The sequence below is a fragment of the Pteropus medius genome, unplaced genomic scaffold (genome assembly GCF_902729225.1).
Source record: "Pteropus medius unplaced genomic scaffold, Ma_sr-lr_union100, whole genome shotgun sequence".
Taxonomy (NCBI): Eukaryota; Metazoa; Chordata; class Mammalia; order Chiroptera; family Pteropodidae; genus Pteropus; species Pteropus medius.
Window position 1 is genome coordinate 6,652,446 of NW_024350924.1, and position 26,522 is coordinate 6,678,967.

General features: G+C 45.0%; 1 long non-coding RNA gene and 1 pseudogene across 1 annotated transcript; both read left to right on the forward strand.

The window, feature by feature from the left end:
- Positions 1-826: 826 nt before the first annotated feature.
- LOC120585076 (uncharacterized) lies at positions 827-1,720 on the forward strand. Its single transcript, XR_005648213.1, has 2 exons — positions 827-966; positions 1,331-1,720. It is a non-coding gene; the product is annotated as an uncharacterized LOC120585076 (long non-coding RNA).
- A 14,113-nt stretch (positions 1,721-15,833) lies between these two features.
- Positions 15,834-15,952, forward strand: LOC120585304 (uncharacterized; annotated as a pseudogene).
- Positions 15,953-26,522: the final 10,570 nt, after the last annotated feature.

The window sequence follows — 26,522 nt, forward strand, 5'->3', positions numbered from 1 at the left end:
TCTTCCTCTTCCTCTTCCTCTTCCTCTTCCTCTTTCTCTTCCTCTTTCTCTTTCTCTTTCTCTTTCTCTTCCTCTTTCTCTTTCATCGTTCCTCTGCGTCTGTTTTCTCTTTACCTCTCCCTCTTTCTTTTCTTCTCACTCTCTCCCAATTTAAAATAAACGACAATGGAATCAGTGGTTACACGTTCTTTTTCAAAAAATCATCGTGACCGCCTGAATTACATCGACTGAGATTTTTGCCTTGCGTCTTGTACGATTCGATTTACTAGTTATTTCATTAATAGGATCTATTTCTTGGACCCGTAGCCTGTTGCTTCCATGGACCTTAAGGGTACAACTCTAAATGGAAAATAAAATGTTGTTATTGTCAGAACAGAGGAAAGCGGTGATGATCCAGATTATTTTGTTTCTTTACTTTTTACCTCCCTCCCTCTCTTTTTTTCTGGTTACTCACACTCAGCTGTGTCAGTCTGATGACCAATGAGCCAGGCATTCACCTTGGGTTCCTCCTGGGGGGAGTAATGAGTCAGGGCACCCACCTCTCTCCGGTGGATGCCACCTGTGCCCGTTCACTGCCTCCGGCCTCAGGGCGGGGCTCTGTACACAGCATGGCGTTTTCACCCAGTGAGGGTGTTGATTGACTGAGGGGCAGGTGGCCGACAGGCTGGCCCCCAGCTAATGCGCAGTGAAGACGCCGACAGCCACACTGAGTCAGAGCCGGCCTGGGAAGTCATGCACGAGATCGCCCACTGTCTGCAGCATGGGCTTTGTGGTGCCGCAGACCTGAACTTGAACCCTGCCTCTAGCTGTTGAAACTACTGACTGAGAGTCCTGGGGGTTCTCACCTCAAACACCCGAGTCTCAGAGTTTTCTTCTATAAAACAGATAACGCTGCCCCTTCTCACAGGCTTCTGGTGAGCATCGGTGAGATCATATCCAGAAAGCACCTTGCGCAGCACATAGCAGGTGAGAAAGAACATAAAGGATGGAGGGAGGGGCGCAGGGGACAAAGGGCAGCTTCCGGGGGCTACTTTGGGGGCTTTGTGGGGGAACCGATCTAAACGAGGCCCCCATAGACAAAGGCCCCAGTGGGAGAGCTGGATCGCGGGCTTGGAGGGTTGGGTGCTCCCTCCGCTTGCTGGCCCCACAGCGCCATCTAGGGGCAGAGCACGCTCCGAGCAAATGGTGGCCTCGGCGAGGTCCTCTGACACAATCCCTCTGTCCCTTTTTGCTCTTTCCCCCACCCCCGCCCGCCTCTCCCCTCTCTCTCACCCCACGTCCTTTCCACCCCACCTATTCCTTCTTCCTCTGTCTCCTCTTCCCGGTGCAGCGTTTTTCACAGCGGGGCCCTCGGGGCTCTGGACAAAATGATTTGATTGGAGGGGAGTCGGGTACTGATCATTCCCCAACATCGCTTGCCCCTCCTCCACCGCTGACTCCTCTGGATGGCACCGAAGGCTCCTGGATTGTCACAGGCATGCTGACCCCACGCTCTGAAGAGAGCCCGTGGTGCTGCGGGGCTCTGGGTCCTGGGTCCCACCTTTGCAGGCCTAAGGCTCATGAAGAGAGGGACAGTCACACTTCATGTCCACCCGGCTTGGGCCTGCTTTCTCCAGGGTGAATTCCACTGTGACTCTTGTTCTCTAAACACAGCAATAACTCTAGGCCAGGAGCTCACAAGCTCACGGCAGCTACAGAGTTTTCACTTTAGATAAAACAAAAAAAAAATAATAATAAAAAAAATAAAAAATAAATAAACCAAAAAAACTTTCAAACAGCGAAAGATCATTTTGGCCAAGTCTGCATTTTATAAGCCTTGCCAATGTCTACTCCTCATTCCAGGAATCATGATTTAAAAACAATGCCGAATTATTTCTTTCAAAATCCATTTATAAAGAGATTTTGGATTTAGTTCAGCATTCTCTCCACACCTCCTTAAATCTCCTTCTTCTCGAGAGCTAAGATTCGCTTTCAAATCTCAGCAAGTTGCGCTCGAAACAGCATCTAGTTTGTTCGGTGTCAAGTGTGTTTGGAAGCTCGATAGAAACGTGGTTATGTGATAATGAATTCCGTGAAGCATCCTCGGAGGGCATCACTTCCAAACCACTTCCTGCGTTTTCTGGCAAATTATCGGATGCCAATTTGTCTGGAGCGGGGAAGAACAATAAGCATAAACTAATTGCATTCCTGTTTATTTGTCTTTTCCCAAAACCAAATGTCATGAAGCACATACTTCTGCTCTGATAGTAGTTATTAGTAAACGGAAACCTATTTGGGTTTTGCAAATTGTCTAGTTCAATTAGGGAGTTAAGCTTAGCAAATATTTTTAAATTGCGGCAGTTCTGATCGAGGCGGAAGCGTGTGTGGAAATGATCGCCCGTGTCGATTGAAGACTACATGGAGACACGAGACATACGTTTCCTTCTCATTTTCCCCTTGCTGGTGGTCACCTGTTACACGTGCAATGACATTACTCACCCACGTGATTTCTCTGTTTCGAGCACCCGCACCCTCTAATGCCCGACGAAAACACACCTCGCCATTCTTCGAATTCTAGTCAAACTCCATCTACTAGGTAAAACCACCTCTTCGCTCTCTGGAGCAACTTAGGCGCTGTGTTCAGTGTGCCCAGGGGACTTCACATGTGCCTTCATGAAGCCCTTATTATACTATAATTTTTGGTGTTAACGCCAATCTTCATATATATGAATCTCAGTGTTTCCGAGTTCCTTTGTTCCCTGCACAGTAATCGCTACCGCTCAGCAGCAGACAGTCTTCTGAGAACTTTGCGTTAATTAACTCATTTAACCCTCGTAGTAACCCTCGGAGCAGGGGTTCTCAGACGGGGTTTCGCGGAACCCCAGCACTGTTACTACAGGTTGAGTAACACGGTTGACCCTTGAGCAACACGGGGGCAGCAACTGTGCAGAGGGAAGGATGGCAGGCTCTTGATCTCGGCCGCTCCCTCCCGAATTATTTGCTACTCTCACCCTGCAAGTAGGCCCCCAGGGTGTGAAAGCAAACCAGGGGGGAAGGAATTTTGAGAAGGAATCTTTATGTGCTCAGTTACCTCCCCGCTTTACTATTGCTGGAAACATCGAAAGCCTTGGAGAGTATCGGGGTATAAGTGAACTGCATTGCGAAGTGTTAGTACTTTTTCCTAATGAGTCTTTGAGAGATGGCAAAATGATGAGAGCCCCCACGTGCTCTGCCTTAGACCTGGCTTTTTGTCCCAGGGAACTGAGAAATTGCAAATGGTTAAATGTGAACTTGCGGGTATTCTTGAGGGTGATTTCTGTATTCTGGAAAGACTACGCAGAGGTTTATCTACGGGAGGGGAGGAACATTTTCCCTCTACTTATCTTAAGTTCTTGGCTGGGGCTCTGTATAAAAGACAGATGAACAAGCGAAAAACAAACTCATTTATTAACACGCATGTAACAAATGAGAGTATTCAGAGATGAGTAACTCAAAGATGTGGCTGAGAATTCTAGCTTATCTAGAGCATCCTCAAAAAAAGAACATAAGAAATGTTCTTTTGTAGAGAAATTACAAGACAAAAGAAATTCCAGGACAAATTAAAAGCTTCCAAGGGTAGCAAACCTGGGAAGGTTCAGTATATGGAAACTAATGGTAAATAAAGGCTATTTAGTAAAGTTTGTTACGGAGATTCCTTTGGGGCCTCCTCCAGGCTGATGAATTGTCCTAGTGATTCATTTTTGTCCTTCCCAGTACACAGGGGAAGATGGACGCCTTTGAAAATTTATGTCCTGCTTTTAGGCACATGGGGGAGGGGAGGGGACTTTTCTTCTATCTGCTTCTTCTCAATTACTCTTCGACTCAAAAGATTTCTTATGCCAAAGTAGCATATTTCAGGGGAACATATTCTGGTTTCTTTCACCGCCAATAGCATAATCACTAATCTTTGGGTACTGACAGCCAGAGAAGACACCGTCACAGTCACTCAGAGAAGCTGAAGAGACTCTAAGATTCCACATATGCGGGCAAGAGAATTAATCTGAGCACGCGTGGACAATGCCTGAGGAAGTCAGAACTCCTTGAAAGGGTTATGAGGAAAGTTAGTCGTCCTGAAATGCAAGAAGCAGTGAAACGGGAGATACACTGATCGTCGATGTTGAATTCACACCGTTTTGTTGTGTTCATATTGCGGAATACTGGGTCGTGGCCTGGGACATAACATAGAAGTGTAGACGGCTTTCATGTAGCTTCTATGTCATATACATTGAGATATTTTACCTAAGTAAGTCTGTCGAGTCTGTAGCCACCCCTGCAGGCTGCCCCCACATTTGAGGGACCCGTTTCCTGGTCTCCGTGTTGCCCACACAGCTTTCTGGCCTGACCGAGCCTTGCGTCTCAGGCTGTACTTGCCCGAGTCCGTGGGTCTGAGCTGGTCTGTCTCCCTGCTTCTTTTCTGCCTCATCTTCATGTCCTTGCCTCGGCTCTTTTGTTTGAGTAAGCAAATAAATCCAGAAAGCAATGTTTAAGAGGCAAAACTCTAAAAACAACCAAACAAACAGAAATCCAGCTGCTACAATTTAAAGCTCATTAATGCTTGCGGGGAAAACTGCTGAGTGTAGAATATATTCCAGTAACATTTTTGGAAGAGAATTTGGCAAGATCTATCATTTAAAATTTGTACCTTTTGATGTAGCAATTCCCCTTCAGAAATTTTTTTTTTTTACAGATAAACTTGCATAAATATACAAATATGCAAATGTGTGTTTAGATACATCATTTGTATCGATTTACATAAGATGTTGATAGCAGCATCGGAAGAGCAGGAAATTTAGTAACAACATAAACACCTATCAATGGGGCCTGTTTAAATAAATGAAGAAACATTCCTGTAATTAATTACCACATAACCATTAAAAGTAGCAAGGTAGCTCTATATGTGCTGACGTAGAAAGATGTCTAAGATACACAATCGAGCAAAAAAATCAAGTTACAGAAGAGTATAGTACGTTTCTTTGGAGCCTCAACAAAATTTCAGGGGTGTGTGTGTGTGCGTGTGTCTGTGTGTGCGTGTGTACATATACCGACATTTTCTGAATGAACCCAAGAAGAACTGTCAATTGTTGTAGCCTCCAGGAGTGAGTCAGACTAGAGGGTTGGGGGGTGAAGGGGATATGTTTTTTTCCGCTTTATACTCACCTGTACTCTTAGAAAATTTTTCAGTCATGGAAATGACTTACGTTCATAACTAAACAATAAATTTAAGTGTAAAATATATAATTAATTCAGCAAAGTTATATAAAACACCTTCCATGTCCCAAGTCATTTGTGTCAGAATGTTGTTAGTCACAGTTAATCCAATCTCATCAATTTGAACAGCAAGGGCTTCATTACGGGGTACTGGATGACCTGCAGAATCGGGAGGGCTGGAGCACTGGGTTCTGGACCACCCTTCTAGGAATGACTCCTAAGCCACCGAATTGGGACCAAGAAGCCACTCCCACCGCTGTCCCAGGCCCAGCCTGGCCTCATGGGACTCATTCCAAATCGAGTCTTGCTCAGGTAACCCTGACCTATGACCTAAGTCATAAGTCTGCCTTCTAACAGCAAGGAGGCTAGAAAATATAAAGATTTTTTTAAAAGAATTTGGGAAGGCAGAATTCACACTGTGGGAAACACCAAAATGGGAAGAGGTGCAGTTTGAAAGATGGAGGCAGATGTAGATGACAGATGTTTATTTCATAGTTCTAGAAGTTATCTCCCCTGGGACCCTATTCCATGAAACATGTTATCAGAGAAGAAAACTCTTTCCAAAATGGTGCTCATGTCAGGATAGAGATGAGTGATAGCAGTGATCTGGACTACCCTTAGTCAACCATGTACCACTTAAGTGTGGGAAGTTTTGCTGGCAGAAATAACTAGAATTTCAAAAGCTGGTGAAATCCAAGTATATCTTGGATTTAGATGGTTTTCTCTGAGTTCTACCATTTAATCCATGTGCATTATATGTTAGGCACCATGCCAGGGTCTTTATACATGAAAAGGGAAAGAAAAATTGTTTTTAAAATTATTGCTGTGGACACCAACCCTACACCCCACTGTGTCGTTCTGGGTTCAGCCGGAGGAACAGAGCCAGCCGGAGATATATATTAAGAGATTTATTACAAGGAATGGGCTTAGGCAGTTGAGGGGGCTGGCAAGGCAGATCTGAGATCCAGATGGCAGGCCTTCCGGAAGGACAGGCTAGAAATATGGAAGCGGCCGTGTACAGGTGCAATTCCTTCTTCTCCAGAGAAGTCTCAGTTCTGCTCTGAAACTTTTCAAATAATTGAGTCAAGCCCGCCCCGATAAGCTGTAGGGCAATCTCCCTTACAAAGTCAATTGGATATGTACTTTAATCACATCTATAAAATACCTTCACAGCAACACTATATTAGTGTTTGAATAACTAGTTATTATTGCCAAGATAAACATACATAAAAGGGACTATCACATCTACTTACTGCCCACCTGTCAAGGACACCATAGGGAACATTTTATTTTGCAAAGATTGTTAATGAACTTCTTTGATGATGCAAAGTAGACCATTTGGGGCTAGAGTAAGAGCTCTTCAGAGAAGAAAACTTTGCACTAATTTAATGTAGTCAGTTCATTCATTCATCCAGCAAGTGGTTAGTGAGTGCCTCACTGCATGTGATTGCTCTTGGTGCTTGAAATATACAGGGATAGAAAACAGACCAAAATTCCTGCCTCCATGGAATTAATATTCTTTGTATAGTAGAGTGGTGGCAATTTTGAATTTTCTTTTGGCAGCTGGAAGAAATTGAAGGTTAGAGGCCCCGCATCCAAGAAAAATGCTAAGGAAGACAGATTTGAGGATGGGTTCCAACCTAGTAGCAGCTCTGGATCAAGGAAACGCTGACTAGTGCAAAATCCCTTTGTGCTCCTCACGGAGGCTGTGAAGGACGAGACGTCCAGGGCCCAGTTTTACTGCTCTCTTGTATTATCCTCAGTTAGCGGGGAAGCTTCTGTTAAAAGTGGTGACACACCTTGCCTTGGATTAGTGACGTCTGGCAGTGCTCCTGCTTGGAACAAACTGGTGTAGAGTGAGGACGGCAGCCACAGGAAGCAGAGGGGCTGACGAGAGAAACGGGACCAGTAGGATACAGATGTTCAGCTGTTGTCGACGTAAGAACGTCCAAACCTGTAAAGAATTTTTATAAGATTTTATTCGCGCCTAACTGACAACAACTGAGGGGAAGCAAGATCTCAAATGCTCCAGGGAATGGAGTTTTTCTGTTTCTTTTATGCATTTGAGATCAAGGAGGGAAGATGACATGGAGGGGGGAGGAAACTGGGCAGGACTTGGATTACAGGAGAGTTAACAAGATTATGTGCCCCCTTGAGGGTGGTTTCCCTTCTGAGGGGTCTGGAAAGAGGCATCAAAGGGGTTTTAACCTGAATGTACAGAAACAATGGGCAGGATCTGCTTAAAGCAAAGGTAAACCTTTTATGAAAGGAGTTGTATGCCTGGCGCGTGACTACCCACCATGACCTTAACTACCCACCATGACCTTAACTACCCACCATGACCTTAACTACTCACCATGACCTTAATTACTCACCATGACCTGTCCAGGTAGGCGTTTACACCAGATTGCCCCGTGAGGTTACTTTCTATAGAACCCCTTTTTTTGTCCACAATATATAGAAATAGATAGAGATGAAAGAAATAGATAGAGAGAGGGAGGGAGGGAGAGAGAGAGGGAGAGAAAGAGAGAGAGTTTAGATTTATTTCAAGGAATTGGCCGGCATGATTGTGGGGGTTGGCAAGTCCAACATCTATAGGCAGACCAGCAGACTGGAAAGCACTGGACAGGGGCTGAGGCCACATAAGGCAGAATTTCTTCTCCCTCAGCAAAACCTCGGATTTGCATCTAAGGTCTTTCGACTGCCTGGATCAGGCCCAGTCACATTCTTGAGGTAATTTCCTTTACGTGGAGTCAACTGATTGTAGATGTCAACCACATGTACAAAACACCTTCACCACAACACCTAGATTCCTGTTTGATTGAATAACAGTACGATCATCCGGCCAGATTCACATATAAAACTGGCTGTCATAAGCAGGAAATCGAAGTGACCAGAAGACTCTAAGACCCCAGGGATCCTTTAAAAATTGAGAATGGAACTGGACTTTTGTGGGATGAAGCTTGAGATAGTTTGTTTATCTATTAAAGTACTAAAGAAAAAAAAAATCAACAAGTTGGAAATAAGCAACGAGATGACCACATGTCCCATGAGCGTTAACGGGGCAGGCCTGCCCAAGAGTTACCTCGTTCTCTGTAGTGTTTGACTCACAATTTACTATTGATTAGGATATTTTATAACACCATAAGGGCAGACCTTAGCTTGCTGAAAATGATTCTTATCTGACTGAAGTGCAATTATCTTTTTTCTCCAGTTTTATTGAGAAATAATTGACATATAGCCCCGTACAAGTTTACATTGTACAAGATAATGATTTGACTTACATATATCATAAAATGATAACCACATTACGTTGAGTTAACATCCATCACCTCAAATAGATATATATATATATATATATGTATTTTTTTTCCTTGCGATGAGAACTCTTAGGATTTACTCTCTTAACAACTTTCCCGTGTAGCCTACAGCAGTGTTCGCTGTTCTCATCATGTCGTATGTGACATCCCCAGCACTTAGCTTTCTTCTAACTGGAAATTTGTACCTTATGACGACCTTCATCCAGTTCCCTCTCCCCCACCCCATAACCACAAAACTTATCTCTTTCTCTATGATTGTTTTATTTTTAGATTCCATATATAAATGAGATTATATAGTATTTGTCTTTCTCTGTCTGACTTATTTCACTTATCATAATGCCCTCAAGGTCCATCCATGTTGTCATGAATGGCATATTTCCTCATTTTTTATAGCTAAATAATATTCTATTATATATACATATATATGTCACCTTTTTTATCTATCCATCTGTTGATGGACACTTAGGTTGTTTCCATGTCTTGGCTGTTGTAAATAATGCTGCAATGAACATAGGGAACAGATCTCTTTTCAACACTGTGTTTTCATTTCCTTTGGATATATTCTCAGAAGCGGGATTGCTGCATCGTATGGCAGCTCTATTTTTATTCGTTAAAGAAATCTCCATACTGTTTTCCATAAGGACTGCACCAATTTAAATTCCCACCTACAGTGCACAAGGGTTCTCCTTTCTCCACATCCTCGCCAGCATTTGTTAACTCTTATCTTTTTGATGCCAGCCATTCTAACAGTTGTGACGTGATATCTCATTGCAGTTTTTATTAATGAACTATCTTTTGTCTCAGATAAGGGATGCCAGAAGATGCCACCTCAAAATATGCCTCTTTGACATAGGGATTATTTCGAGTTAAAGGCCATTGAAAACCATTGATGCAGGAAAAACTCTAAAAACGGCATAATATTTTCTCTTAGTAAAGGAAATTCACATTCATAAAGAAAACTTCAATTTGGAAAAGGTGTCTCCCTATGTGACCAGGTACTACAGAACCTCACTAAGTGACCTCGTTTACCATACTTTTCCTCATCACCCTCCATTAACTTGCCTCCTCCCATCAGCCCCCTCACCATAAACTATCCAGGAGCCCCAAGCCCCTTTTCCTTTGTTTTACCCTAAGACAGTACGTAAACCCAAGTTCTAACCACCCCACTCCCATGCGTAAGCACTATGCACATTCTAGTAAACTTGTGTTTTTTTCTTGCTAATCCATCTTTGACCAGTCTAATTCACAGGGCCTCAGCTGGTTGACCTAAGATGGAATATCCACAGAGGAAAGGATTTTATCCTCCTCTACACATAGAAACGAAAAATATTTACACCCACGGAAAAGATAATCCTCAAAGGTTACAGTTTTCTTGCCCTGTAGATCATTAAACAGTTCATCACCAATTTAGCAAAATCTTACTCGAGCAGCCTCTCTTTCTGTGACTTTAAATATTTCTGTCTCGCTAAACTCTTTAAACCAGCTTTACCATTCTGGGACTTCCCTCATCAAGGAGTTATTAGTCTTTGATGTGTATATGTCTGTATCTGTCTGAACGACCTGTTTTTAACTTTTGAAAAGGAAAGGGTGAAGGACCCAGACGGCTGTGTAACTTGGGGGTTTTGGGGTGATATTTACCTTATCCTATTTAATTTACACAAAAACACAGCTGTTCATTATTATTATTGCTTTTTTTAATAGAAGAGGAAATAGAGACTCTCCAAGGTTGAAAACTTGCCCAGAACTACATAAATAACACATGGCAGAGCTAGGATCCAAACCCCGCTCTGTACCTGCTCTTTCCTATGCTGTGTTTGTCACAGCTAAAGAGTGCATAGAGAGGATTCTAGAAGTCGAAGTCTTTACACTCTGCCCGAATCTCCCGAAGGTCCTTAACAGTATTTACTCTCTTCCACCTGACAGGGTCAAAATATTCACTTTTCTATCGTTTATTTTCTTATCTGACTCATCTTCAAGATTCCCACCCATTCCTCAAAATGTCGCAGACTTCAGATCTTCGGCTCCCGAGTCACTGGCCCTTCATCCGTTAGTGAATATCACTCTTCAGGTGTGGCTTCCTGAATTACTCATCATAATACTCGACATTGGGCCGATAAATGAGACGTAGAGAACCATCAATCATCTTTCTTGTTACAGAAAAAATTCTTTCATCGTTCAGCCCAAGATCGAGTTCACCTTCTTGGTGGTCTCAATAATTGATAGTGTACATTCATCTTGCATGGGTATTATTTATTTCATTACTTGTTTTCTCCTGTCTTTTTAGCTGAAATGAAACAAAAACGTGTGGCCAGGTTTAAGGCTGAAAGCAGTTTCCACGTTTCTTTTAACTTAAAGGAGAAAGAATATCTTCCTCCTACTTCACAAAGCCGAGGCAGCCAGCTGCAGAAGCTCCAAGAAGACAAAAGATATGTAAAAAACAGAGATCCAGTTCTGACTGACATTGTCTAGGAAATATATTAATGCAGACAAGGGACATTTGAAAGATTTAAAGTGAATTTCTGAAACATCAACATTAAATATTGCAATGACACAAGACATAGAGCTGCGTTTTTCAAAACAAACAAAATTGAATTGTGAAAATAAGCCATTTGTGTTTGGTTTCGCGAGGAGTTGAATTACATGGAGGGCTCCGAGTTTTAGCAGCTGGATGCTAATGATTGCATGAGGACAATGATAACACATGGAAATGCAACAAAATCATCTTTTTATACCAAGAATAGCACTCCTCACCTGAAACTGCTGAGTCTGGAGCATCAGGCTGAGTGAATTAGGCCTCTTCTAGTTGCAGATGACAGAAACTTTCTGGTAGACAGAGGTTTCACACACTGCACGAAGGGCCCAGAGACGCCCATCAAACTGTGTCTGACTCTGCTTCTCCTCAAGCTGGGCGGCCACCCCTCCTGCTGAGGGCAGCTTCTTCTTCACTGTGGGCAGTGTGGTCAGTCCACAGGCCATCTCTCTACCCCCCAGAGAGCTGAGACTCTCAAAGCAACCCCAGGGACGGCTCTCGTTGGCCTGTCTTCGGCTTGGTTCACGTCCAGCTCTGAAAAATCAGTTGTGGCCCCGGAAAGAGGTGAGATGATTGGCCTAGCTCCGCTTCGGGAGCAATCACTGCGGCCGGTGGGGAGGGGCCTAAGAGAAAATGGCAAATCTTATTCGAACCTCGGGGTTGTTCTGGGGAGACGGAACACACCCAGGAGAAAGTAGGAAGGTACTCTGTGGGGCATTCTGAGCAGATTTTCACTAGGCAGGGATAGTTAATAGTTTGGGATTCCATGTTTTACTTATAAGAAAACACCCAATTATTCTTTTTTTTATATTTATTTTTTAAATAACTTTTTATTTTTCAACTATAGTTGACATACAATATTATATTAATTTCAGGTGTACAACATGGTGATTAGGCATTTATATAATTTACAAAGCGATTACCTGATAAATCTACTACCCTTCTGACACCATATGTAGTTACTACAACATTATCGACTATGTTCCCAGTGCTGTATCTATAGCCCGTGACTATTTTGTAACTACCAATTTGTACTTCTTAATCCTTTCACCTTTTTCTACCCCATCCCTCCCCACATCTGACAAGGATAAGTTTGTTCTCTGTATTTATCAGTTCGTTTCTGTTTTGTTTGTTTATTTTGTTTTTTAGGTTCTACATATAAGTGAAATCATATGGTACTTGTCTTTCTCTCTCTGACTTATTTCACTTAGCATAATACCCTCTAGGTCTATCCATGTTGCTGCAGATGGCAAGATTTCATTCTTTTTTATGGCCGAGTAACGTTTCATTGTATACATGTACCACATCTTCTTTATCCAGTCATCTATTGATGGACAGTTAGGTGGCCTCCATATCTTGGCTATTGTAAATAATGCTGCAATGAACATATGGATGTGTATGTCTTTTCGAATGAGTGTTTTAGGTTTCTTAGGATAAAAACGCAGAAGTGGAATTATGGGGTCTTTCTTTGTCTTTTGTTATAGCTTTTGAGAAAACACCAAATTATTCTTGCATTAGAGTTAAAACACTATCTGTTTCAAATGATCATTTCATGTATTCTCTATGCAAAGTGAAGATGTGGTATCACCTTGTCATTAAGGACCTGCAGGAATAGAAAGGACTCATTTCGTTTATGAACACACCTTCCCTTTCATACTTCCAAGAGCTCTTGCTTCTTGGCAACACTCCTTTAAGCCTTTGATTAAGTTCAAGGTGACCGGACTGTTATATACATTAGTCAAACTCTGATAGACTCATTCCCTCCCCACCCCCCACTCCCTTCCTTTGATTACTGCTTTAGTCATTCGCGCGACAAATATTCAATGACTGCCTATTAGTGCCCATTGTTTAGATACAGAAAGATATAGAGAGAGAAATAAAGCGTGGTCCCTGCCTTCAACGGCTACATCAAAGAGGGGACATCAGACAAGTAAACAGATTATTGTAATAGAGTATGATAAGTGCTGTGATGAGCTTATTCTTTTTATCGCTTGCTTCTAGGTCACTATTTCTTTGCACCTCAAAATACTTATTCATCCTACTTACTGATGTCTACATTTTTAAAGCTGGGACTGACTTCCATGTATAAATATTAAAGAAAGATTAAAGTGCAAATGCTCACGAGTACTCTTTCAAATTCACAGCAAAGTAAAATGAGAATCTTTATATCCTTTCTTGTAAGTAGGGTAACCATACAATGAATCATTTACACTGGGTCATTTTTAAGGGTGAAAGGGGGTGCTACCCAAATGAGAGACCAGGATACCAGGCATAAGCTGGGACTATTCTGGGAAAAGTGGAACAAATGCTCAACATAAATTTCATAGGAGGCAGTACAAAAGAGACTTCATAAGAGCTGGGAGGAGGGGACGATGGAGAGAAGAATGTGGAAAAGAGGGTCCAAAGATCAAATACCCCGTCCCGCACTGTCACCAATGACCAACAGTGGAATTAAAAGGAATTTGGGATGGGACAGCCTGGTTTAACTTGGACCCATTTTGAAGCTCACCTCTTTGCCATAGTTCAGTAGCTGGGGTGCAGATAAATGGCCAAGACTGGGATGACTCTTAAAGAGGGTAGTCTTAAGCCATCCTCGGTCCCTGCCTTTCAGCCCCTTGTCCTCATAGGATCTGATGGAGAGCAGTAGGTAACAGCTGTGAGCCACTCAGGACAGGCTCAGGCCTCAGGCTCCAGCAAGCCCCATGCCCAGAACTGGCCCAAGTTTGGGGAAGGGAGAAGATGAAGCGAGACCACGAGGGCTTTGGGCTCTGGGGAGAGGCCGGGAAGCGAGACCTCAAGGCGAGGTGAGGAGCTCCGCAGGCGAACTTGACATGTTTCCCAACTTTGTCTAACGTGAGAAATGCACGGAAGAAAGAGGTGTGAGGGGTGGGGGCGGGAGGCGTGACAGAGAATTAACTGACAGTGAAAAGACCAGGCAAGAGAGGCTTAAGTAGAAGCTTAACGCCTTTATGAAACACCGCAGTATTCCGCTCCCCAGAAGTTAAGAAACTGGCACTCTCGTCCATCCGGCAAGTAAGAACCTGTGATTTGTCCCCACAACTTCTGAAAAAGGCAGGGATACTCCTTAGAAGCCACAATTCTGCCAACTCCTTACAGATGGGCCCTTTGTGGAGCAGATAAGTTATCGGAAGCAAGCTCTATTCACTGCAGTTTAGCCGTATAACATTACAGGCTTTATCAGCAAACACGAACCACTCCTTACAAACCTTCCAACTGGTACACTATTCTGTCGAGTCTAGACGTGAGCTCTGCAGTTGGCACTTGGTATTTTCAAGAGAATAATTGTTCAGAAAAATCTGTCTTTTTCTGAAATCAGTGCTCCGGAGCCACCTGCACTTGCCCTTGGTTTTCACGCTGCTTGCTGTCTGCCGGAAGCGGAACTTGGGGTCCCTGTGAAATGACCAGTAACCAGCTCCATGTTAATGCGTGTTCACCCTCGTCTGTTTTGCTCTGGGTAATAGTGGTCACTGAGCGCCCTTCCACTGTGGAGATGCGAAGTAGCACGTCTCGTGAACTTGCTTTTATGAGTCCTTTGGCTGTTCTCGGCTTTTCCTTGCTTTAGCTCACCCCACAAACCAAAGTGAGCATTTGTTAGTGTTTCCCCAGACCGCAATTCAAGAAAAGGAACCGCTCGCCGTTAATCATGATGGCAGAACTCCTTGACGAATGGTCTCTGGTTCAGAATCCTCGAGGCTACAGAGCCTGTGGCACACTGCGATACAAATTTCATTAACCCGAGAAGCTCCATGAGGAGTTTGCTAGCAATGCCAAGTCCGAGTCAAATTCCTCCGAAGATTCTGATTGAGTGGGTCTGGGGTAGGACCCAGAAATTTGCAGTGTTAGCAAACCCATTAGCTCATTCTGGAGCAGGTGTGCTGAGAAACAAACTTCAAAAAACCCTGCGATATCGTTTTCTTTTCTTTCCCTATTAGTAAAGTGGTTGGCTTGTGGGGTAAATCCATTCATTCATTCATTCATTCATTCATTCTTCTCGTCAAGCACTTACTGTGTGCCTCTTAGCTTGATCTTCCATTTCTAAAGATTTTAATTTAAATTTCATCATCACGTTTTGCTTTCCTTGGGAGTGCTCATAAGAGATAAAATCAAATTGGCTGCAAGAGTGGTCACTCCAGCTGCCGGCCAGGAGGTGGGAGAGATGACATCCGGGCATTTGGGAACCACCTGGTAGGGAAGCAGACCCGATGATGACCCTCACCGAAGGAACTTGGCTGTTTGTCTAAGCCTCCAGAGGGAGTGATCCCTGGCCCCATAACGGGCTGAAAGCAATTTCGGCGTCATGAGGGATTGGAGATTTCAACACGTGTGATCAGGAAGCTGAATAACAATTTGTTTGGAAAGCTAGTGGGCCTCCTGTTAACTTTATTATTGTGCTGCTTGATTTTCATTATCACGTAAAAATTTGAGTCCATGTGAAACGATGTCCTGTAAATATTCCGCATGGATACAGCCCCCGCATCCTTAAGTTTCTCAAAGAGGCTTTGGGCCCTCCGTGGTTTGGGGCATGCGAGCTAGAAATTCTTGAGCTTTTGGTTGGTCGGTTTTAGTATTTAGTTTTCTTTTTAGGAGGGATGATAATATTTCACAAAGATTTAGTGGGGGAGCGGAGGAAGAAAGCTACCCCAGGGAGGAGAAGCTCTGTAACCCATACCACCCTCCGACCTGTCTTAGCCCATTGGGGCTGCTGTAACAAAATACCACAGACTGGGTAGCTTATAAAAATCAGAAATGTCACCCTGAACGTGCCCGATCTCGTCTGATCTCAGAAGCTAAGCAGGGTCAGGCCTGGTTAGTACTTGGATGGGAGACCACCCAGGAAGACCAGGTGCTGTAGGCGAAAAAAGAAAAAATCAGAAATTTGTTTCTCACAGCTCTGGAGACTGGAAGTCCAAGTTCAGGGTGCCAGCACGGTCGAGTGAAGCTCCTCTTCCGGGTCGCAGACTTCTTGTATCTTCAAGTGCCCGAAGGGGAAAGAGAGTTCTCTCGCCCATCTTTCACAGGTGTTCATCTCAAATGACAGTATGTCGGGGTCCTTGCTGGTAATCAGAACTGGCTGCCATTTATTGAGCATGTGTTATATATCAAGCAATGAGACTTTCTTGCATTTAATCCTCAACACTGTGCCGTCAGATAAGTTATATTACTCTCCCCATTTCGTGGATGATGAAGCTGATGTTCTAGAGGACTATAGATTTTTCCAAGGTCAACAAAGCTCACATTTGAACCCAGGTTTTTCTGACAGCAAAGACCAGGCTTTTCTTCCATTACATCTCATTGTCCCTCTGACATCTACTCATTAGATTTTGTGTCTAATATGCATCCCACATCAGTTACAGGTACAAACATATGTATGCTGGTCCAGTGGCACATGCAGGCAGATGATAGAAAGGGCCCATGGGTTATTACTCTCCTGTAATCCCGAGAGATCAGGACAAGAGAATATTCTCATCTCTTTATGTGATGCATTTACTCCCTGTTTAACTATCTTGCTCATCCCCGGTCAATGAGAGCTCTTGCGACGGTGACGGCTAACATTCATTAAGCACATTTCGCCCGCATTTCCTCATTTAATGCTCACAAGAACCCTGTGAGGTAGACACTGTCATTCCATTTTTGAATGATGAAACCGAGGCTTGGAGAGGTTAAGTGCCAAATTCATACAACTGGATATGGGGAGGGGTCATTTATTGATTCACTTAACATTCTTTAAGCCCCTGCCTTTGCCAGACCCTGCGCTCGATACGACTTTGAGCAGAATACAGCACAGAGCCCATCCTTATGGAGTTCAGTGGGGAGACAGACACGAGTCAGGGTCGTTAGGGACGACTTCTCATAGGAGATTCACATGTGCGACCAGGAGTTAACTGGGTCTAGAAAGAACAGAAGACGGAGGAGAATTCTAGCTGAGGTAGGAGGCAAACCTCGTGGTAGGATGCAGCATGGTTTACTCGAGGAATTGACAGAAAGTCAGTGAGGCTGCAGTGAACAGAAGGAGAGGGATCTGGGGCCAGAAGAGCCTGAAGAAGAGAGGGATCAGGCCTTGCAAGGCCTTTGAGAACTGTGGTCTTTATCCTAAGGTCAGTGGAAAGCCATTGATGAGTTTTAGTGAAGTGACAGGATCCAGGTTATGGTTTAAGATGGTCAGGCTGAGTGGTGTGTGAAGAACAGACTGAAGAGTGCAGATGGGTGACCTGAGAGCTGGCTGCTTGAGAAATCCGAGAGGAAGACCGTGGTGGTCGGGAAGCAGAGGTGGAGATTTAGAAAAATGGAGAAATTTGAGAGAGAGCGAAAAGGTAAAAATCGTAGGAATCGACTGATTGGATGCAGAAAGTGAGGAAGATAAAGCTTTCCAGGATTTTCATTCAGATCTGTTAGTCTCCAAAGACGGTACTTTTAACCACTGCCCTTTAAGCATTCAGTTATTCAGAATTAAATTCAACTAGGTATAACCAGAAACTCTAAATATCGATAGTTTACATGTGATAAAAATTTTATTTTTTACTCGCATAAAGAAGTCTGGAGGTAGTCAATCCATGACTGGTTTAGAGATCTGCCACATGAAGGATCAAGGCATCTTCTATTTTCTTGCTACATTCTCCTTAGCACACAGCTTCTACCTTCTGGTCCAAAATGGCAGCTTGAGCTCAACCATTACATCTGCATTCCAGCCAGTAGGAGAGAGGAAGGGAGAAAAAGCATATCTCTTCCCCTTGAGGTCATTTCTTAGAAGTCATATACTAAATTTCTGATTACATCCCATTTATCAAACTCAGTCAATGGCCATTCATACCGGCTACATAGGAAGCTGAGAATTGTCACCTTTATTGTGGGCGATAAGAGTTAGCTTAAAATTGAGGGGTCATTACTAAGAAGGATAGAATGGATATGAAGGTATAACTAGCAGGTTCAACTACAACCATTAGTCCTGAGTCTGTATAATGCCAAACCACATGCTAAATGATATAACGTCAAAAGCAGAGCCTCGAATACAATGAAATCAATTTTTCTAGTTCTCGATTCTATGAATATTTTGAATGTTCCATTTTTGTCCAGTCGTTAGACTGTTTCCTAGGTTAAAAAGACTCATCTTGGATGTAAAATGGTACAGCCGCTAGGGAAAAGAGTTCCGCAGGTCCTCAAAGCATTGAACATGGAATTCTACACGACCCAACAACCCATTTCCAGATGTTTATCCAAGAGAACCGAAAATATATGTTCACACACAAATGTCCGTGGTGGCATTACTCACAGTAGCTGGAGAGTTAAAACAGCCCAAACATCCATCAGTTAATGAACGAATAAACAAAATGCACTCTATTCATTCAATAAAATATTATTCAGCAATAAGAAGGAATGACATACTGAGACATGCTAGGACATGGATGGACCCTGAAAATATTATGCTAAGTGAAAGAAGCCAGGCTCAAAAGACTGCATATTATATAATTCCATTTATATGAGATGTCCAGAATAGGTAAAGCCATAGAGACAGAGAGTAGATTAGAGGTTGCCAGGGGATGGGGGTGGGGTGGGAGGAACAAGTAAAAGAGCATATTTTTAGAATAATGAAAATGCTCTAGAGTTAGGTAGAGATGATGGTCGCACAGCTTAGTGAGTAAAATAAAAATCACTGACCGTGCATTTTAAAAGGGTGACTTTTCTGTTAAGTGAGTTATATCTTTCAATTTTTAAAGCCTCCATCTTTAGTTTCAATGTGTAGTTTCTTTTAAAGGCAATCTGTGTGGGGGTGTGTATGTGTGTGTGTGTGTGTGTGTGTGTGTGTGTGTGTGTTTGATTCAATCTGATGAAATAACATTGTTTTATTCTGGGTTTTGATTCATGTCCTCAGAATGATATTTAGCCTTAGGAAGCCAAATAGTCATGGTTTTATTTTGGACTAGATTTTAAAGTTTTCCCGAGAATGCTCATCATCCCACAGCACGGCACTGCCGCTGTGTATTAGTTACCTGGTGCCGTGTAACAAATGACACCAAAACTCAGCAACTTAAAATGACAAGCATCTACTATCTCATGGCCTCTGGGTGTCAGGTGTCTGGGAGCAGTTTAAGTGGCCGGTTCCGGCTCAGGGTCTCTCACAGAGTTTCAGTCAAGCTGTCAAACAGGGCTGCAGTCCCTGAACACAGGCTAGGGCTGCAGGGTAGGCTACAAAACGCTCTCCCATGGCTGTTGGCAGTGGACTTCAGTTTCTCACTGTGAGCCTTCTCTTAGGGCTGCTCACAGGTGGGAGAGAGAGAGAGAGGTGTGAGCTGGTATGTCTTTTTTACCTAATCTCAGAAGTGACATCCATCGCTTCTACCATATTCTGTTGGTCACACAGACCAGCCTGACACAATGTGAGAGGGGATGACACAAGAGTGTGAAGCCCGGGAGGCGGGATGGGGGAGGGGCGTATCAAGACCACTGCTCCAGAGACATAGCAGTACTCAGGCTGGACAGACCCAGAAACCAGAGCCTCAGAGTGATGTTTCCCAAAGCGCCGGCACTTAGCTAGACAAGGGCCCAGCTCGAATGCTGTAAAGCAAGAGCCACATCTGCCCAGCTGCAGTGACACACCGGAGGTCCAGCTGTTAGTGCTGCTCTGGGAGCTGCCGCCGGGGTCAGCATGTCAGAGGGCAAAGGGCTCCAGGCCCAGAGCGAGGCCTCTCTGAGTCCACTGCCACGGACTCCCTCCATGAGCTTGGACAAGCCACTGTCCCTCGCAGACCTCTGCTTCCTCATTTATAAAAGACACAGTGTGATGAGGCCAGTGTTGTTCAATACGGGCCCTCTGGGCCCCAGGGATCCAAGTGTGTACTGTCCCGGGAAGCTCTGGTTTTATCAGGATTCATTTGGGAAAAAAGTAAAAGTGTGCCACTGATTAAAGGACAAGATGAGTTTGAAAGCCACTGCACTCTGTGATGCCTGAGCCCTCCTGGGTGCCTCCACTTTTGAACATCTTAACCTCAGAACCAGCAAAGCCTTCGCCATAGGCTCTCTCCCATTTGTGCCGAAGGTATGCAAAGAATGTGCAGTTATGTCTCATCCTGTTGTTGGCTAATTGCTCTCGTATCAGATGCCGCTATAATTGTCATTCGACCATTTTCTTGTTACCTAGAAGGAGAATAATCGTAAAGGAAGGGTGGTGTCAGCGGTGTCCACGTAGGGCCAGCATATCTGACGGAAAGACAAAGCTCAGTGGCGGGGACTCGAGGCCCTAGCAGAGAGGCATGAGTGGCGGCTCACGGGGAGGGGCTGTGGGTGGGAGGGAGAACTGGCCAGGAGGGCCATGCCAGGGGGCCTCTGAGCTCCCTCGCCTGTGGTCCTCATGGAAGGACCAGGCAAGCAAATGAAATCGTGGCTGTCCTGGAAAATGTATGAAAAAGCTTGCGCCCTAGCTGCGGGAGGCTGTAATACCACAGGGGGGTGTGGTGCTGGAGGGGACGGAGGGAGGGGGGGTGCGGGGAGGGAGAGTCCCCCAGAATGGGACAGCCTCCACCGCCTCCCTCTAACACACTTGAATGCAGGCCCAGGATTGCCAGATCTTCTCATTTTTCAGTAGAAGCCGGATATCCAGATTTTTATGTGAAAATTTCCAATTTTTAAAACACGGTGCAGGCCAAACAAAACCTATTGCTGGGCCAGGCCCGATCCACCGGCCACCAGCTCAAGACCCTGAGTTCCAAATGAGCGACTCCATTTTAATCAAAACACTGAAAAACCTGGATACAAACTTCCGACCTCCTTCTAAGAATTCGGCCCCCGGAGGCATATCATTCATTTAACTATCAAGTGCTCGCGGTGTGCCAGGCACAGGAAAGATTCTAGAATGTGCATATTTTCTCATCTCCTCTGACCGCAGAGTTCCATCCATTAAGTGTTTTATAGATGGAAAAGTGGGAAGGAAGGAAATAGGAGGAAAGAAGAACACAAGCCTAGAAGAAACTTTTGGCACGTGTCTCATTCCACAAGTGGCGGCTCCCAAAGCCGCCATCATTGTACCCTTGGCAACTAGCCCAGAGCTCATTACTGCATATTGACAGATTCGATAACGATAACAGCAGACATTGATGGCTCACCGGTGCACTAGGAGCCTGCCCCAGGGGTGGCGTAGCATATTACTGGGCTTTGCATTTTGTTCCTCACAGCATTTCCATGATGCAGAGACCCCCTTGTGTACGATGAGGAAACTGACGCCTCAAGAAACTACGTAACTCGCTCACAGAGCTCTCAGGTGGCGGGGCTGGGATCTGAATCCAGATGTGCCTGGCTCCAGAACACGCGTTTTTACCATTATACTGAATGAATGAAACAGTGAGTGAATGAACGAGCGAGTGAGTGAGTAGGTGAATAAGTGAACGAGTGAGTGAATGAATGAGTGGATGAGTGAATGAATAAGGGAATGAGTGAGTGGGTGAATAAGTGAGTGAATGAGTGAATGAGTGAGTGAGTGAGTGAGTGAGCCGAGCCCGGCTCCCACCAGCCCTCATTCCCTTACCCTCAGCCCCACCCTGCCCTCCCACCTCATGTGCTGGTTCTGAACCTTAAAGACCTGAGTTACATTTTTGCGGATTTCCCTGAGGAATCCTGGGGCCATCGCCTCTCTTAGTGGCTCGGGGTGTTCCGATTTTTCATGGCCTCCCAGGAGCTGTCGATGTTTAGACGCGCACTTAGCTCCCTTTCTGTCACACTGATACACTCCGTGTCGTTTGCCCTTCAACAAATTGGTGAACGTGCTGCGAGCGGCAGCTTTTATGCATTAAGGAGGCTATTATTTACCAGCGGGCGAGTTTGTTATTTCGTCCATGCTCTGGTGTACAATCAGAGCTTATAGAAGTGCTACTGTGTGGGAGGCCTACATTTCCTCTCCCTTAAGTGTCCCCAGATGTTCACAGCTCCTGACCTTTCGTGCCTCCCTGCCTGCTCCAGTTCACCTTCCAGCCTCCCTCCTCCTCCGTGCTCCAGCGAGGAGCTCCGGGCTCGGCCTGGCCCATCTTGCGGTTGGCTGATCAGTCAGCATTTCCCAGCACTGCAAGCCAATGTCCGCCCAAGAGTCTGTTTCCTCCTTGATGTGGTCCAGCGTCTACTCTCTGCTCTGACTCAATTATGAGAACCTCACTCCCAACTACAGATGCATTTCCTTGCTGTTCTTGGAAATCATCAAAGTGCCCCCTTGGTTGGTGCAATCAGAGAAGCCCCTCCTGTGTGGTGCACGCTGACCCGACAACTGGACCGGGGGGGCTGGGGGTGGTCATCAAACATTTCTGTACACTGCAGTTAGCAAGCTTGAAATTTCAGGAGATGTTGGGATGAAGCCAGAAAGCACTGCGGTCCTTTGGCTAGATCCGATGGTCTATTTTGGCAAAGTACTACACCCAAAGAGTCCCAAGGATCACCCAGGTCCACCCGCGACCAGCTCCGCGGGCTTCATGGCTCTGTCTTGAGGGTTTTGGCTTTTATTACCCAGAAAAGCACACGGCAGAGTCTTAGAATGGCAGAAGAGTCTTGGAACCTGCAGAACCGAGATCACATTGTCACACTGCCATATGCTAGTTCTGGGATCTAAAAAAAAAAAAAAAAATCCACTGACTATGGGGGCTTCATTTTCCTCACCTATAAAATGGGAATATAAAGAGCAAAGGTGGCCCCATAAAATTATCATGAGAATTAAATACATTAGCACGTGCGAATGTACTTGGGACAGAGTAGGCTTTCATCCCATGTTAAATTAATTTCTTAAATGAGAGCGGGAAGGTGTCCGCTTTCATTTTCCCTTCTCACCACTGAGGTGGAAGAAAGAGCATTCCCGCCAGTGAGGGGGGGTCTGTGCCCACACCCGAGACCACTCCTCCCGGGCTGATGGCGGGGTTCACAATGGTGGGCTTCGGTCCATCCTGGTCCTGCGTTCTTCTCCCCACCTGGCCAAGAAGTCTGGTGTCGCTTCTTTATTCTTTTACTTAAAATTTTTTACCATGAAAAAATCTAAGCCTACAGAAGAGTCAAAAGAAGAGCATAAGGAACAACCTACCAGCTAGTTAGCATTTTGCCATATTATGTCTTATATATATTACGTATTACACATAGTACATACGTACATATATTTATACACTCAGACGCACACACGTATATACGATAAGTCCTTGCTCAATGTCATAGATAGGGTCTGCAACTTTAAGCGGAACAATGGAAAACGTAACCAGTTTCACCATAGGCTAATTGATATAAGCGACAGTGAAGTATCTACAGCATCTCCTCAACGTTATAACGAAATGAACTTGAACGAAACGTTATTCAAAGAACTGCTGTATATATTTGCTGAACTATTACAGATGTAATGACCCTTCATCCCAAAATATTTCAACAGTTATTTCCAAAAGAAGCCATTCTTTTACACAACTACATTATTATACACTAACCAAAGCAGCAATTTCCTACCATCATATGATACCTAGTCCATGTCAAAATTTCCTTCATTATTTTCAACACATGCCTTGTAAATTTTTTTTGGAATAGGGATCTAATCAAAGATACATTTGGTTGTCATGTCTCTTAAATTAAAAAAAGTAGTGCAGACCCCTTCCCTGCCCACACCCCTGCTCCCAGCCTCCAGACCCAAACTCATCCTTTTTAACTCCTTTAATGCTAAATTCAGTCCTGGGACTAAGAGAGCGACCAGCCAGACTGCCACGTTTTTATGGTACAGCTTTCCCGCTGTCCAACCCCAGCGGTGGAAAACACATACAAAACGACCCGATCGCCATCCACCGTGGATACGCTCAGGGGTCCAGAGGTCGGAACGCACATGTACCGGGGTTAGAGCTGGCCTGGCCTCGCAAGGGCGCCTGGAAAGTTCCTCTCCGTGTTCCTCCTTCCTGTCCTGCCGTTCGGCCCCCAGGGTCTTGGCTTCACCTAGCCACCTCCTTCTTTACCTCTGTGGCCAAGTCCCAATTCTCTATGCCGTCTGGAGAACAGCCCCTAGGAGGCAAACCGCTCTCTCCTGCTAGGTAAACTGCCTCTACTAACCTTGACACGTAACGATGCTGACTGACTCGGAGGATGAGGGTGGTGAGAGGCAGAGACTTTGAATCAGGATCCGAGCGGCGAGTTTTCTCCTCCGGCCCTTCCACTTGCTCGTCTGCTCCCGTCTCCTTCCTGGCGGACTTCCTCTGCCATCACAGCTCATCCCTCCTCTGAACTCTGGTTCTCGTCTCTCGTCCTCCGTGTTCCGCCAGCCTCCCGGCTTCTCTCGCCCCTCAGCCAAGAGGAGGTGCAAGACCCTTCTGTCTTAAGAACACCAACTAACCATCCTCCCTAGTCCCGCGCTCAGGTCCACGTCCTGCCCTCATTCTCTCTTCCTCCACGTCCAAACTCCTGGAGGAAGTTTTCTATCTGCATCTGTTTTGTCTCCTTTTATTCATTCCTTGTGCCACCAGCGCCCGCCCCCTTCACCAAAACTTCACCCATGGTCTTCGTATCGTTAAACCCCACGGACAATTTTCGGCCTATATCTCATCTGGCCTCTGTGAGTCGTTTGATAACGTCGTTTTCTTTTTCTTGCGATCCTGTCCTGCTTCGCCTCTGAACACCTCTTCTCCTGTTTCCCCTCATCCCCCTCTGTCGGCTCCCTCCCGGGCTCCTCTGCCTCAAGGCTTGTCCTCAGCTCTCTGCTGTGCTCCTGCCGTCCAGCACCCTCGGACACCCCCGGGGTGTCCCATGGCAACAACCACCATGTTTATATTGACGAGTGTCTAGCCCAGATCTCTCCCCTGAGCCCCAGAACAAAACATAGTATGTAACTGTCTTCCAAACTACTCGATTGTTATTTAAGAAACACTTATGGATGATGTAGCAAGTACTGCTTCAAATGCTTTATGACATATTAGCTTATTAACAGCCCCGTCCGAAACCAAAAACCTCCAAAACTTTGCTAAAACTGAACTCATTGCCTTCCCACCAAACCTCCTCTTCCTTCCCTATGAAGCCAGTCTTGTAGAAAGGCATCCACGGTCCACACGACTGCTCAGCCAGGAAGCGAGTGGCTCCTTCTAGATGCACCTCTCCCCCACTGCCCATCCCCTGCCCTTCCCTTCCACATACGACTAGCCTCCAAGGCCTGCTGATCCCGCCTCTTTATCTCTACTCTACCTGTCCCTTTCTCCCTTCTCACTGGCACTGTTCACATTCAGGCCGTCATCACGTGTGACCTGGATGACCTCGAGTCTCCTACCTCTGGTGTCACCCCTCTCAAATCTACCCTCCATGCGGTTTTCCAAATAATGTCGCTAATACACAGGCTGGTTCTGTCTCCATCTTCACGCCTCCTGCTTGAGTCCTTCCATTTCTGCTCAAGGTTGAGGGATGCACCGCAGGAGGTGAGCGGCGGGCAGGCGAGTGAAGCATCATCTGTATTTGTAGCCCCTCTGAGACACAAGAAATAAGTCTAGGAGGTTCAGGTGGGCTCCAAGATGGCTCACTTCTCCTGCTGCGAACGGCGGATGCCCTTCCCCCCGCCCTCTGTAACCCCCACATGCTCCCCCGTGAGTGACCTTTGCTCTCAGAAGCCTTTGTGTTCTGATTTAAACCCCTCCGTGATGCCCCCACAGCATGCTTTGCACATATCTTCAGTTGCATGTATCATTCTGTCTTTTAATTGTTGATTCCTCTGCCACTCTCGTCGTGGGCTATACACTTACTAAAATGAAGGATTAAATGTTATTGAACTGTGACTCTTCAGTACTCAATAAGCTTCCCTCGGATGAATGAGTGAATGAACAAATAAATCATAGCAATAATTGAGGAGTACTATCATTAAATAATTGAGTGTTTAAAGATGTGGGGGGTCTAAGACCAATCTTGTTAAGTTGAAATCCCAGTTCAACTATTGTTTGCAAGATCTGTGACCACAGGCAAATTTCTTGATGTCCTACAGCAGCAGTCCCCAATCTGTTTGGCACCAGGGACAGGTGCTCCTATGAGAGTCTGTCTAATGCCTGATGATCTGAGGTGGAGCTGAGGCGGTGATGCTAGCGCTGGGGAGCGGCTGCAAATGCAGATGAAGCTTTGCTTGCTTGCCTGCCGCTCGCCTCCTGCTGTGCGGCCCAGTTCCTAACAGGCCACAGTCCAGTTCCAGTCTGTGGCCCAGGGTTTGGGGACCCCTGCCTTATAGCTCGGTTTCCTTGTGCATACAGTTGGAATTAATAAGAGAAGCTCATAGGTTCGACATGATAATTAAATGAGATAATCCATATAAATCAATTAGTAAAATACCTAACACGCAGTAAACGCTTAATAAATGTTTGCTATTATTGCCATCTTTATGTTAGGAAATCGATTGCTTTTGAGATTCCTGGAAGTACTTTTCTTTTACATGTTGATGGAATACTCTCCTGGAAAATATTTTAAATTAATTT